Raw genomic sequence first — 13,137 nt, 5'->3', positions numbered from 1 at the left:
AGGGGAACAGGCGCGGGCCCTGCTGTGCCAGCGCAGGGGTTAGAGAGTCTGAGCCTTGACAGTCGCGCTCCCAGCGCCAGGGACAGTCGCTGCTGGGACAGAAGGCTCTTCACGGCGTCCCCAGGGACAGGCCGGGTGCCCCGCTTGGCTCCCCACACACCGTACTCACACAGTCACACCAGGCTTCCCCACCCGTTCGACCGCACGTTTCCCATAGCTCAGTCTCGGGTGTCCCGTCACACAAAGGGATTTATTCCCGGCACAGCAACATCTAAACAGTTCGAGGTGGTGCCTCTGAGGAGAATCCCAGTTAAACAACCCCTGGGCTTTTATCCCGTCACAGTGCCACAAGTGTCACAAGTGTCGCCCCCTCTCACAAATGTCACTCTCCCTCCGCAGTCCCCTGCCTCTGTCCATCCACCTCACTAGCAGAACTAGCCTAAAACTGTATCCAGGATCAAATGAAATATATCCAAGTATATGTAGGATCAAATATATATCAAGTATATCAGTATTTCAGGTATATCCAGGGACAAATCCCAGAGATACTGCCATAAATTTCCTAACCAACACAATAAACTGTGCTTAAAGCATGGCACATTTCACTTGTTGCTCTGCCTCCCTGGCAGACAGCACAACACACACAAAGTTAGTTAATATTTAGAATAAACCAAAAACCTTATTTACAACTGATACAACCTTTTATTTCCTTCAGTGATAATTGTTCTGATCTCCAGATTGTCAGAATCTTTTTCATCAGCTGTCAAGAACATGGAGTTGACACCTGATTTGAATGAGCATCACAGAACAACAGTTTGCTCCCCTTTTCCACCTGCTTCTTGGGGAAGAAAAAAAAAAAAAGAGGTTTTACAAGTTTTATCTCTTTGTTAACTGATAAACTATACCCTTAAGCCAAGACATTGATTAGGATAAAGCCCTATACAGGTTTTGTCTATCTTGTAAGTTATATCCTGGTTGGATAAATATAGCAGGTTTTATATTAGTCAATTTACAGCTGAGGTGCTCTGGATTTTATGGCACCTGTCTGGGTGCCTCAGATGCCTCAGTTATTTGGTAAGGGTGTTTTTTTTTTTTAAGGCTCTATTGTAGAATTCAATGCTCAACAATGTTACATTTGGCAAAAAGACCTGTGATGACTCCTTAGCTCTTCTTGCTAAGGAGAACAATTGGCTGAGGTTCAGATAAAACTGTTACAAAATAATTCCTTTGGTTGGGCCAGTGCATGTCCAAAATGTCTCAGTTCAGTGGAACTAACGCCAATTACACACAGTGATAGGAGAGCACTGTAAGCTTGTACAGGTAGGGGAACATCACTCATCCTGTATTTCCCCACCTGACTGCTTTAAAGGAATGAATATGTGGACAGTCAGGTTTTTATCACATACCAGAGACTAGAGATGAGTTCAAAGCTTTTTTTAGTATCCCCTGTTTGCAGAATCAATTGTGGCTTTCAGGGCTTCAGTAGTTGCTTGATCAGGTACTTTAGAGAGATTTGAATGAGTTGTGGCTCACTGCTTCAGCAGATGCTTCAACAAATTGTTTTCCTGCTTAACTTCAGTGAGGTTCTTTCCAGCTCTCTGACAGAATGACTAATGTAGCTACAGATCTCGACTGTTGCTTTAATGTCTTTTCAACATTGCTTTTATCCAGCAGTAGATCAGGGAGGAGAAAGTCTAAGCAACATGGAAAGCATGCTACAAACCCAGAGAGACTCTTTGGCTTCTGAAGCTGTTGCTTGGTGTTAAAAAGACTAAAATGGCATAGTAATGCATAAGGTCTCACCACAGTGATTGTGAAGTATTTTGGAGCTCATTTAGACAGACACACATATAGTCCTGTTAACTATCCATCTCAAAATACTACAAGAAACTATTCTTAAGAACTATTGATTTGAACTATTCAAGTATTTGAAGTGACTCTGCCATTGGCTGGGAACCAACCAAATCTTGTAACTGAGAAAGGGCCAGCCCTAACATGGAAGTTAAGTGAGAAAAGTCAAGGGAAATGCTCAGTCACATTGTAGGAATGAACAGGAGAGCTGACTCCTCTAAGATCGCTGCAAATGGCCTTGCATTAGCTTTGTATTAAAACATGCACTCCTGTATTCATAGAGAGTATTGCCAGATTTCATCTTTGAGTACTGACTTACTGTCCATGGAGATGTTCATTGGCTGCAACATCATCTCCTACTTCCTACTGATCCTTCGTAGTGTCTCTGGGACAATAGCAGCCTTTGGAATCCACAGACCTGTGTCAGGATCTACCCTGCTGACAGAGCTGATAGGCTCCATGGTTCATTGCTTATCTCCACAGACAGAACTGTTTCTTTGTTATTTTCTGTTTGTCTTTCTTCACTGGCTGTAGCTGCATTTGCCTTCTGGTTCTCTTTCTTGCCTCCAAGAAAAGACATCAAACATATTCTCGCTGTGTGGTGCAAAATATGCTTGAGAGATTGGCTATTATCAAAATATATTTGATAGGAACTTTGTTCCAATTAATGTGAAATGTTTCAGCTGACACATGACTTGTCATCTTTTACAGGCACTGCTTGTTAATGATCACAAATGAGTGTCCAGACCCATCTGTCTTCCTGCTATGTGTGTGTGCAGGGGGAGGCTGGGCTGGAGCCTGCAGCTGCACTCAGAACAGGTAACTGAAGCCAGGGAGAGTTATTGCAGGTGTTTCTGAGCACTTAAAACACCAGTTGAGCTACAAGTCATATAGAAAGGACCCCTGATTAGGAGATACTGTTGGAATGAAGAGAAATGCAAAGGTGAGGTTGAACTGGGACAGCTGGTGTTGTTGTCACACCATCCATATGTTTATAATGTTGAATCTACTGGAAAATGCACAAATTCTACCTGTCCATTTGACTGCATCAGAAGAGGGAGGTTGTAATGAATGAAAGGGGAGAGTTTAGACAAGTCCCTGCCTTTGCTCAGCTCTCTGGCACTAGACAGTAGCTTTATTGAGGCAGCCAGCTCCCCAAAACCCACTCTCTCTCTCAAGTCCTTCATAATGACCAATCAGGCTTATTACAACATGAATTATTTATTGAATAGACATAAGGAAAACACACTCAAGGCTTTAACAGATTTACTTACAACACAGGATAAACAAAAGAACTACTACTAGATAAAAATACAGTGCACAGTAATAAACGTATCTATGTTACAGCTAGCAAAGAAACAGTATAGATTAGAGCCAATGTCACTTACCAACAAATGATGGTGGTGTGCAAAGAGTCTCCTAATTCCTCTGAGTCCCAGGCAAGTATCTCGATGTGAATGTCACCACATCACAGAGAGCTCTCTACACACTCAGAGAGTCTAGAGGAGATTTCTGGTTTCATGAAAATCATAGTGGTCTTTTGTAGCTGTAAAAAGTGCTTGTCTGTCAGTCATATATTTCTGGCTTATCCTTTCCCACCACTCAAGGAAGGATGTTTATTGCTGGCTGAAGGTGTTTTCACCTGAGGTAATTCATCCCAAGACAAGCCATTCTGGCCTAGCTTAGCCATGGGGGAAGTATCAGGATGTGAAAAGTCCTGTCAAAGGGATCAAGTATGGTTGTGGTCTGAAGGCTGCAAACTCACCTTGAGCAGCTGAACACCCATTGGAGCCCACAGAGATAGTGCAGGAAAAGGACTTTTAAGAAGAGGTCAGCTATGTTCTATTACAGTATGGCTCTTCCAGTCACTTCATGCAGCCCATAAAGTGTGTAATCGTACAAACATGTCTGCTGAGGTCTTCAGTCCTATTGTTGAAAAGTTTGGGAGTCCCTGTTTTGAAGTCATAACATAGTGAGGTGGAGATTCTAGTTTGCAGGAAAATAAAGCCATATTTCTTGATTCAGTTCACAGGCACCTGCTCAGCTCAGCATTTCTTTTGAGGCAGATGGATTCCTGAGCCAAACTTTAGCCACCTCTTCTGAAAATTTTGGCCTGCATTCTCTTTTTCACTTCAGTTTTCCAGATTTAAGAATCTGGAATCTGAAAAGACACAAACTCTTTGTAGGTCATGTGCATCTTGAGTCACATACAACACCAAAACCTTGTCATAAGGGTAGGCACTGGACAAAGGAAGAAAGTTTTAAAGCCATCAAATGTTATATTTTTAATACTTATTTCAGAACTCAGTTTGAAGTGTTTACCTTTGAAAAAGTGTTCTCTCCAATTGTTGGACAAAATGTGGAAATTACAGTGGAAATTCTCCTGTATTTATAGGAAGTAATGCATAATATGATCTTTTAGACTTCAGATCTGTTAAATTGATGAACTATGTCAAACAAGTTTTAAATTGCTTTTCTCTCCTCTTTCTTCCATGAGCACTGTCAGGGAAGGGCTTGGCATTGAAATGGCTGTTATTTAGATGGTGCCCTCAAGCACAGGAAGGTATGTGAGAAGGAAAAGATATGTGACTCTAAAAGAACTTTAGACTGCTTTATAATTTCTTCAGTTTTTCATGTGTGTCCCTGAATACAAAACTCATTCTCTGAGTGTGCTAAATCAATCAAGTGAATGCTAATGTCCTGCTGGCTCCAGCAATTCAGCTGGAATTGAACTATCAGAGACAATGCCTAGAGCTGGGCTGACATCATTGTGAGTGACTCCAATGCAAAAGTACAACAGAAAGAGAATATAAACTAGGCATTTTAATGTCAACTCTCTTAGAAGCACAGGAAAAAATGAATCATCATTGATCAAATAGAAACAGAAAAAAAAAAAAGAGGCAATGATAGGGAAATCTTATCTTCACGATCCCAAAAGAAAAAAATAAGTTGAGATGAAAATACCATTCTATTAGAAGGAATGGGTTCTTCATAGGCCTTTAAAAGAAAATGCATGAAACGGTGCTGCAGTGATTTTGTGGCATCTTTAAGGAGCTTAGTGTTGTCAGTCTGGGATTATTTGAAAAAGGCCCTCTGCAGAAAATTATGGGATGTTATGTGCTGCATAGTCTTCTCTCTTCTCCCCTAATTTCTCTAGAGCTTCCACATACTTTATACTCTTTATGCGGGGCTTTTGTTTTTAATATGTGCAATTTGGAGAGTACACACATGGTTTGAGATGCTGATATGCTGGTACATGGGTAATTGTGCCCTAGTTCCTGCTCATATCTAAACATCTGTCTAAAGGTAAATAAAGCAGTAGCTGATTGTTACACCTTTGGATTTAAATTTGCTATCTCATTAATCTGAGGAATTTTAATTGAGGAAAAAATTATACATGCTTGGATCAGTTATATCAGTACAAGAGGAGGTGAAGCTGCTATGACAGAATAGAAGAATCTCTTTAGGAATGTGAATTGTCAGTGATGTGCAGTATCTATTCACATGCTAAGAGATTGAATTAAAAGTGATAATTATGTGCTGTTTTTGCTGCTTAAGTAGTTAATGCCATTATAACTGTGCTGCTTAATGGAAAAGCTTAGAATCAGACTAGCATGGGAATACTAAAAATTGTAATGGATTTCTACTCAAGTCATTCTTTCTATTAAGAAACAAACCCACCAAATATATATAACTATGTCTTTGGATTCAATTATTAATCCTTTCTTGCAATTTGAAGAGCAAAATTATCACTTAACAGCAGTTCTCTGAAATAGAATTTTAATGATTCTAGTCATCTCATAGTTGAGCATGTTTTTTCCTGATCAGTACAAAGTCAGAAGATTTTCAGTGCTGAATCAGTTTTAATTATTAATCTGAACCAGGTAAAAAATACAGTGTCAACAGCATGTCTTGAGCATCTGTCAAACAATCTGTCAGAAATGTCCTCTGTGGGTTGTCCTGTGCTACCTGGCTTCTCTGCATGAGGAAAAGACTTTGGTACATGGTATTGGAATGAGACTGTAGATACAATGCATAGGAAGAGAAATATGCCATATGCCTGGAGGGATTCTTTTGGCCTGATCCCAGCATTTCATAGTTCTAAAACAAATTTGATGGGATTCATTACAATGCAATCCTGTCTCCCCAAGGAAATTGCAGTAGTTTAGATGAAACACTTGTTTTATCTTGGGAGGAAGAAAAGGAAGCAAGTAGGAGACTGAACAGTTGTGTGTCATCCTTTTACAGGTTGGTGCTAAAGCAAATGGATTGAGGTGTTGTGGTGGTGCAACTTCTGCTCCTTGAATGTGTATTCATGGTTTATAGGGAGGTGCTACTGAGGGCAACTGCAGCTGTTGCAAATTCAAAATCAGAAATAATCTCTTGCAGAAGCTCTGCAAAACCTTTCTACCAGATAAAGGTAGGGAGACCAAGTTCAAAAAACCCTTCTGTTTTTATTCTTAGCTACATATTTTCATCTATTCATGCATCTGGTTATTCCCTGCATCTGGTTACATCCCCTCTGATGGCAACTATCTGTGCTTTTTGATTCTGATGCTAGAGAACTAAAGTTATTTATTTAAAGCATTTATTCTACAGAGCGCATGTCATTTGACACAACAGTAATTTACCCTCAGGAACTTCCTGGCACATCTGTAAATCAAGTCACTTCTTCAGGCCAGCAAGATGTCAGTCCTTCCTCACTGCTGCAGTTTTGGTAATTTATATAGCATATGTCAAGACTGACCAAGATGTTTGTTTGGCCTGTTACTGAGTAGTAACTTCTGGACATTCTACAGAGAATACCCAGTGTTCCAGCTTGCCAATCTGTTTAGATTATTACATACTTTCTCCTTTTCCATGTATTTCTATTTTGTTTTGGCTCTTTCCATATCTTAGATGTAATAGATTCATATTTTATGTTTCCAAAGTCTTTCTAATGAAAGTGTTGGGACTTCTTTACAGATGTACTCAGTTTTGCTGACCTACATCAAGAAAATAGAGCTGTCTTACAGCAGTGGACAAATATTGTGAGGTTAAATTTATTTTGCTTTGAAAATGAGAACTTGATACAAGTTGGCAGAAACACTCATATGCAAGCAAACAAGAGTCTTGAAAGGCTGACTCTGAGGTTCTCTGATGCTATTGGGATCAATGGAAATGTTGCTGCTTCATTTTCTGCTGTGGTCTGAAATTGTCTTTCTGCAGTAGCTGGGCTAATTGTGGGAGTTTTCTTTTCTGGGATTTTTTGGATGGATGCCCATCAGGAATGGCACCATGATCAACATTAATATAGATCTTAATACTGCTCTCCCTCCTCAGCTTGAAGTGAAAGGGAACTGGGAGTGTAGGATCAAGCCCTTAGTTTCTTACACTTGATTTGAGGCTTATTGTCCATGGTCAAGCTAAAAGGGTAACAGAGTAACTCAGGCCTGTGAACAACTCATCATGTTAGACAGAGAGCAATTGGGTCCAAGGCACAGCATGTTGGAACTTTGCCACTTCCTTTCTCTTTCAGTGCTGTTCTGCCTTCTCACTCCTCTAAACAGTCTCTTAATCTCTTTCTGTGGGTAACTGGGCTTCCTTCCTGAAAACTTCCCCCATTCAAACTGCATTTGGAAATAATTTTATATTTGTGCTTGATACAAAAGTTTTCAAAGGAGCTTCACAGACACTAATCAGGGTGAAAATGCAAATCTAAAATCTGTCTTGTTTGAAAGTTTCCTTTGGAAACCATTTAATTTCTTACAAGCACACTTTGGCAGATGATGTGGCCCTTATAGTAATAAATCACAGGAACATGAGACACTTCACTGCAGCTGTGACATGGCTAGTTAGGATCCTATTCAAGAAAAAGGCTTAGGCAATGTATTTTCTTTCCCATACTTTGCTGTGCCATTTCCCCCCCATATAGTTAAAATGAAAAGACTCTCAGAATGCTCTTATAATTGTCTTCTTAGAGTTATAATGTGCAAATGCTTTTTTCTAAAAGATAAAAATACCCAAATCTTAATGGAGCCTTTTTAAATAGCACAGCAGTAACTCTCCAACCTCCTTCATGGTTTCCTAAATCTCTTTAATAAGGGTGAGAAGCAGCTTACAGAGGTCTTTCTGATTAAAGGTTTGACCTGGAATTACTTTGAATTTGTATTATGGAGTCAGCAGGTTTACTGTGGTAAGTCTTAACAGAATCTTTTGAAGTGCTTTGCAGGTAGAGCTGTAAAGACTGTAAGTGTTCTATAAAACTTGCTAAAACCACAAGAGAACCAGTTAGGCATCAGTGCACTCTTGGAAAGCCATATCCACAGAGCACTGAGAACAGGATGCCTCACTAGTTTAAAGCCTGGGTTGGCAAGTCTTGTGACTGGGATTATATGGCACTATTTCAAGCAAAGGAGGCTGGTTTCTGTCATCCATGAGGCCCCTTCTACCCTATGGCCAGGGTTCCTGCAAGATTATTATCACTAAAAGAATAACAATTCTAAGAAATTACTCAAATCAGTAAGAAATACAGCCAGGACATGAGTTTCATGGAAATTAATATGCCCAGTGCTTCATCTCCATACATGACTTGGGTCAAAGGAAGCAATCAAGGACACAAAAGCCTGTGAGGCCTTTTAACCCCGCTCATTTTGAGTTTTATATCTGTAAGTTTCTTAGAAGATGATGTTCTCCTGAAGGTCACCTAACTCTCTGCTAACAGATTTGTTTTATTTGTCTGTGGTGGTCCTGTAATTCTGCTGAATGGAAATGCTTCTCTAGAGGATGGGTGGCCTCTAAGGCTTGGGCAAAACTTTCAGTATGGGTCAGTTTTATTGTGCAATACTTAATGGCTGACTGCAGGTCAGAGCCATCCAACATCTACAGTACTTGTCAGTCTCAGAAAGGTCAGATTTTCAGTGGCAATGTCCTTTTTCTTAAATTTTTTGCTTTTTTGGTTGGACTTTTTGATATGAATATACTGACAGTATTCCTGTAACTGCCAACCAAGGACAGGAAATTGCAGCTTGCAGAAGTCAGCTTGCAATAAGGGTGTTGTTTGCTTTGGAGAGTCTGTTTGCTAGGTCTGTATGTCAAATATCAGTGCAAAGGCAACACCATCTTGCTAACAGTGATGATATTCTTCATCCTTTTAGACAGGGTGTCAGAAACTTCCCTGTTTGCTGCACCCAGCTCCTGCCGCTCTGCTTTTTGCAAGATGTCAGGATGTGCCCTTGGAGACCTGCCTTCTACTGGGGGCAGGTGTGAAGCAGCCTGAGGGAACCTGGTTCTCCTGTTGTCTCTCTCACCTGCCAAGGTCCAGGATGTGCCACCCAGAGCAGCTCTTCCCCAGCACACAGGGCTGCTCTGCACTGGCAGTTTTCTGGGCGGAGGGGGAAGCACTGCTGATGGGGAATGAAAAGAGAGGAGTCTGTTTTTCCTGTCCCAAGTGCTTGAACAGAAAGGCTGTTCAGAGGGGACCCAGATCTGGAGAAGGGAATCAGGGAGAGCCCTCAGATGGAGTGGGCAGAACACAGATGGTGGAAAACAGGACATGGAAGTGGCACACCAACTTTTAAATTTAAAGAAAAGTGAGAAGTTTTGCAGCTCATGAAGGAAAGCCTCTGTCCAGCACTCAGAAGCCAGTGGGGAATTCAGCAGGAACTGGCTGGAGTAGCAAGTAGCATCTCCCAATCCAAGGGAGATTTGGAAAAGGCTGAAATGAAAATGCTGAGTAAGGACAAGAGATGGCAATTGATGGAGATTTGAAGGCAAGTGGTTGAGAGTGCCTCCTGCAAATGGAGAATTAAACATACTGCCTTTAATCACCATCCTCAAGCCTCTCTGATGTTTTCCTCCTATGTTAAAGGAAATAGTAACCCTGGCTCAGCTGACAAATGGTAGTTCATTAGGATATGGTAATTTGATTGCTTTTGATTATCTTTCTCTGCTCTTAGTATCTGAAAAAGAGTATTCTAAATTGTAAGGGAAATAATTTGTTCTGATTTATGCCACCAAAAAAACCCCAAAAACCCAGAGGAAGATTAATTCCAAGGAACAAAAATGTCTATTAACATAAATGACTCTTAGCCATAGCGAGCATTAAACTTAAACTATCTATTCTCTCCATGTGGTGCCAGTGTTTTTAGTGTAGAGGCTGAGTGCTGCATGAAGTGAAAGAGGAATAGTGGAAAGTTGATAGCTCAGCTAGGCATTGAATTGGTACCACTTCAGAAAGCTTAACAGATGAGACAGGCTTGAGAAAAATAGGTGAATCAAAGCTGTAGTTAGAAAACCACCTCAGTCCCAATGCACCAGTTTCTCCTGTGTTTTAGTAACCAAATATCTTTTGATTAACTTGCCTCACCTTGTCTCAGGAGATAAAGTCTGTAACAATGATAGAGAACTCTCTTTTGGACTTCTGTAAACTCACTCTGAAAAAGGACTAAAACTGGATTTCAGCTGAGTAGCTCTGATGTTATCTTGCATCAGGAAGAGCATTGCCAACAGGATAGATATCCTGCCTGGTGTATGCCTGCTGAGTAATGTGATAGAGAGGTGCTTCCCATTTTTAGGGCAGGGCTGCTCAGAGTGCCCCATGAGGCCTGCTGTGGCTCAGACCCTCCCTGTGTGAGCTGTCCTCAGAACAAGTGAACTGTGCTGGTGCCAGCCCAGCCCAGCTCAGTGCCTGTGCAGTGTCACCCTGCCATCTCTGCTGTGGGAGGACAGTGCTGTGCATTTGCAGTCACCATTCTATGTGCTGCCAGGCACCTACAGCATTTGCACTTGTCTGCATTTCTTCTGCTCTGCAGCAAGCCCAGCACATTTCCCTCAGCTGCAGAAGCTGCTGTTCTGCACTTGCAGAACAAAGCAATTTGCTCAGGAGGTGTCAGGGCTGTGTCAGCCCAGCACAGTGGGAGATGTCCCTGTGCTCTCTGACCCTTCCCAGGCTGAAACTGGGGAACTGGAGCTGACCCTGCTAATCAAAGACAGCACTTGTGTCTGTGCTGCAGCTTGGGGCAGACTTGCAAAGAGCCTTTGCATGCTGAGCTCTCCTCCCTCCATTTACATTGCTCCAGAATATTGTGCTCAGGCTGGGTTGATGAGCACTCAGAGTCAGAACTGGGGGAATGTCCTCACCAGTACAGAAGCAGAAAAGGTCTTGGCTCTGTGTAAGCCCTGCTCAGCAATAACAAAAGCATCTCTATATTATCAGCCCTGTGTTCAGCAAATCCAAAACACAGCCCCATACCAGCCACTGTGCAGAAAATTAACTGTACCCCAGGCAAAACCAGCGCATCTTCCTTCAGGATTAACTTTGTGGAGGCTAGTTTCTACTGGGTCTTGTTTTAGATAGACTTAGAAACTGAACAAAAATGAAACTCTTTTGGGGTATTGTCACTAAAAACTGAGTTGCTTTGCATCTACTACCTGGTCGAATGCATGATTGTATTTGTTTTTAAGCAAATGTCTTCATAAGGCAGAAAGTAAATAACAGCCAGCCAGCTTCACCTCAGTCAAAAGAGTGCTGCCCTTTCCTAAGCCTGCACTCAGCTCTACCTCTGTTGTGAGCCACCTCCAAGGGCTGCATCAGTACCCTGTTACCAGCCTTTAAAACACAGAGGCAAAGCAGACCCCAGAGGAGCTGTCTGTGTTTGGGGAGAGAAAAGCTGTCTGAAAGCTTCATCCTTGGGTAAGGTTAGTCTGCTGCCTGTCATATTTTAACTCCAGCTCCCTTTCAAGCTGCCATCTAAACTCTTGCCAGCAAGAGATGTTGTAAGCCATTTTGTTCTGGTTGAGGTCTGTACCTGAAAGACTGGTGATAAAATCCCATACATTAAATTACAGTGGAAAATAGTAGCACGATACAGCATGAGCTGCAGCGTTGTGTGTATAAGGCTCTCGGCACAGTATTAGTCTTGGTCTGTGAGGAGGATTTCCACAAAGTAAATTAAACAATTGCACAACATTTCCTAATTCAAATCATTTATTCTATCTCTGTCAGATCTGCATTGCCTTCTACAAGACTTCAAACCAGATCTGTACATGGCATAGCTGAACAAAACCAACTTGGGTGAGACCTCTTGTTAATGAACAAACTGGCTATGCTTCAAAGTCTTTGCTTTATAGCTTGACTGCAGAACAGATAAAAGATTTGGAAGTAACAAGGGCATAGATGTTTTCACATTTTTCTGCTTTTTCTGTATGATCAGTGGAGGTAAAAGTGTGTGCTGGATCCACCTCAGCAGGGTAAGGTGCAAACAGGTGAGTGCTACCTCCTAGTTAGTGCCTCTGAGCCTTCTGAAGGAGAAGATGACAGTGCTGCTGCTGTACTGCAGGAAGGGATGAACTCCTCCTGCACTGAAGGACTGGTGCTACTCCTCCCATTTCCTAGTCATGCAGTTAGAAAGATCTACTATTTGACTACAGTCCCTGAGCCTGGCTTCTTCTACATCTTAAAATAATGTCTTGAAAGTAGAAAATACCAGGGCTGACTTTCTTGCTGTAGAACATTTCTCTTAACTCAAGAGGCTGAGTTGCAAGCTGCATGGACAGAGGGGCTGTGAATGACAAAGGATGACTGTGCTGGTGGGGCTGTACAGGATTTTGGTAGGCAGCTCCTACAGCAATTAACCCAGGGCTCTGCTGGCTCCCACTGGTCTGGTTTGCTCTGTGTGGGTGGTGGAAATTATTTCCACTCCCAGTACACAATGGAGCACAATTTCAAGAACAAAAGTCAGAATTTTCTAAGTGCAGCTAATGGACTGAAAGTTGGATGTAGAGCCCACATGGGTCACTCAGGGAAGCTGAAATAGCATCATGAGCCTTCAACCCTGACAGCTCCTGGTTCAATAGTGGCCCTAGAAATAAAAATCAGTCTGAGTTCTAGTGAGTGCCAGGCTGCAAGCTAAATGTGCTCTTTGACAATGAGATGAGGTGTTAGGCAGTGAAAAGGATGGGCAGGAAACCTCTCTTGGCCCTTGCTTTCTTTCCTCTTGCCAGATCAAATAAGTGACCCTGAGGCTTGAGAACACTGTAAAATAGCAGGTGTGCATGGGTCAAGCCTAACTGCTCTAGATGGAGCAGGGACTAACATGCTTGACTCAATTTTCCCCTTTTTCTCTTTTTTTCCCCCTACAGATGGGAATTATTTTGTTTCTACTTTAGTTACATTCCCATCTGTTTCTCAACAGAGATGTTTGTTTTTATACCTGGAGCTGAGGCTTTTTGTGGAAGATGAGTTATAAAGTACTTAATTAGAAGGATGGAGAGCAACTTGAAATGAAGCCTACACCTTCTAGTGAG

This window comes from Melospiza melodia, chromosome 16 (assembly GCF_035770615.1).
Source record: "Melospiza melodia melodia isolate bMelMel2 chromosome 16, bMelMel2.pri, whole genome shotgun sequence".
NCBI lineage: Eukaryota > Metazoa > Chordata > Aves > Passeriformes > Passerellidae > Melospiza > Melospiza melodia.
The sequence above is the reverse complement of the archived record's forward strand: the minus strand, read 5'-3'. Positions refer to the sequence as shown.